This window comes from Nomascus leucogenys, chromosome X, assembly GCF_006542625.1.
Source record: "Nomascus leucogenys isolate Asia chromosome X, Asia_NLE_v1, whole genome shotgun sequence".
Classification (NCBI taxonomy): domain Eukaryota; kingdom Metazoa; phylum Chordata; class Mammalia; order Primates; family Hylobatidae; genus Nomascus; species Nomascus leucogenys.
Genome location: NC_044406.1, coordinates 109,602,611 through 109,604,867, shown reverse-complemented (window position 1 = coordinate 109,604,867; position 2,257 = coordinate 109,602,611). Strand labels below are relative to the sequence as shown.

The 2,257-nt window shown below is 39.9% G+C and overlaps 1 pseudogene; it reads right to left on the bottom strand.

The window, feature by feature from the left end:
* Nucleotides 1-1,524: 1,524 nt before the first annotated feature.
* On the bottom strand, nt 1,525-1,991 carry LOC101177554 (annotated as a pseudogene).
* Nucleotides 1,992-2,257: the final 266 nt, after the last annotated feature.

Sequence of the window (2,257 nt, the reverse complement as noted above, 5' to 3'; positions counted from 1 at the left end):
AAGTACCCACAGACAATATCTGATGTAAGTACCTACTTCAAAGGAAGCTGAAAGGATTAATGAAATAATGTATGCAAATTACATAATATGGTGCCTGGCCCACATCAAGCACTCACAAAGTGGTCGTGCTGTGTTTGTGGGTCACTTTAAATGTCTCGTGCATCTGTTCCCTTTTCTCTGTATCTACCTTGCCTATGTTCAATAGTTCTTTACTAACTGGAATGTTTTTCTTTCTTTTTCCTCCCCATCCTCTTAGACTACATTAAGAACTCCACATAGAATATCTTCTGATTTATTTTCCAATATTTAGCTTTCAGTAGTAGATTTTAAGTATTTTTTTTTCTATAAAGGGCTCTAAAATGGTTAATGTAGTGAGTTAGCAACTTCTTACCTGTTTCATTTTGCTTCAATTTCTACAATATGTGGATTGCCATGTGTCTATAACTTAGTTGTTGAACTTTATTAGATATAAATATCCTTGCGACTATTTTTATTTCATGTCTATGGTATCTTTGCATTTTGGTGCTCAAATTTCTGAACTTTCAAATGCAATGAAGCCTGCATTAACATAAATTAGGAAATTACTATGCATTTACATATTGTAGAACCAATTCACAAAATGACAATTGATGCAAAACCAAACCACCAGTGGCAAGCTGTTATGAATCTGAAAAGACTGGCTGAGTTGAAACTTGCTCCTACTAATCTGTGATTGGTTTTGTTTTGTGTGACTGGATAGCATTTTTAATCCCCAAAGCTCTTTGAGGCATTTGGCATAATTTAAATGTATTGTGTGTGTGTGTGTGTGTGTGTGTGTGTGTGTGTGTGTGTGTGTTATAGTGGCCTGGTGGTGTCCTGATAAACATTTAGCAATCATCACTGGGGGCAGCGGGGCCCAGAGGTATAGCATTTGCAGTTTTTTCTGTTGTGTAAATACTTCCATCATGGCTACCAATGTTAAGCTACCAATTGAACATCACCGAATATGGAGTTCAGAAGAGATGTGTACAATTAACTCTCAAAAGCCAGAACTCCACTTGGTGTAGGAAGTGGTGACCAGAGAGGCAGAATGGAGGGGTGAGGAAGGGCAGAGATTAAAAAAAAAAAAAGCAAAGGAACTGATTACTGATTTAAACACTCTAAAGGGAGAAGTAAGGTTGGAGGTTTGGATAATTTTCTTTTCTTTTCTTTCTTTTCTTTCTTTTTTTTGTGCCATCAATAAGAAATTTACTTGTTTTAAAAAAATCCAAATGCTGGCATTGTCCAGAAAAATTTAACAGGTTTATTTATAATTATTATAAAGTTGAACCGCTGAAACTTTTTCACTGAAACATTTTAACTTGCATTAATGCTTTATGTCTCCGCATTTATATTAAAAATTCACACACAAATGAAAATGGAAAAACTGCCAATACCTGATTTCTGTCCCCTATTTTGCCACTCGCAATCATATACTTAGGTACCTTTCGACCCCATGGAAAAAAATATCTAACGTTCAGTACTACCAATAACAGGAAGAAGAGATTTTTTTTTTTTTTGAGAATGAAATGTTTCCCATCATAGTGGATTCTTAAGCACGTTCTCCACGTATGCGGCGTGCTAGCTGGATGTCTTTTGGCATAATTGTTTACACGTTTGGCATGGATAGCACACAGGTTGGTGTCTTCAAAAAGGCCAACCAGATAGGCCTCACTTGCCTCCTGCAAAGCACCGATAGCTGTGCTCTGGAAGCGCAGATCTGTTTTAAAGTCCTGAGCAATTTCTTGCACCAGACGCTGGAAGGGAAGTTTGCTAATCAGAAGTTCAGTGGACTTCTGATAACGTCTAATTTCACGGAGCGCCACAGTACCAGGCCTGTAACAATGAGGTTTCTTCACCCCTCCAGTAGAGGGCGCACTCTTGCGAGCGGCTTTTGTAGCCAGTTGCTTCCTGGGTGCTTTACCACCAGTCGATTTGCGGGCAGTCTGCTTTGTCTGCTTTGTACGAGCCATGGTACAGAGACCTCCTTACGTACCCCTCTTCTCCTTCGGCTGGAGCTCGGCGAGCAAGAGGCGGCGCTGGCGTTAGAGAGCGACGGCGGCGCGGCGGCGCGGCGGCGCCTGCGAACACCAGGTTTGGATAATTTTCAACTAGCCAGTCAGCCACCTGAAAAACTGAAAGTTATTGTTGTTAAGCCTCACTGCTGAGTGCTGGACTTTTCCTGTTTTTGCAATAGTGACAAATAACTTCAATCTTTGGGTTAGGAGATTTTTAAGCA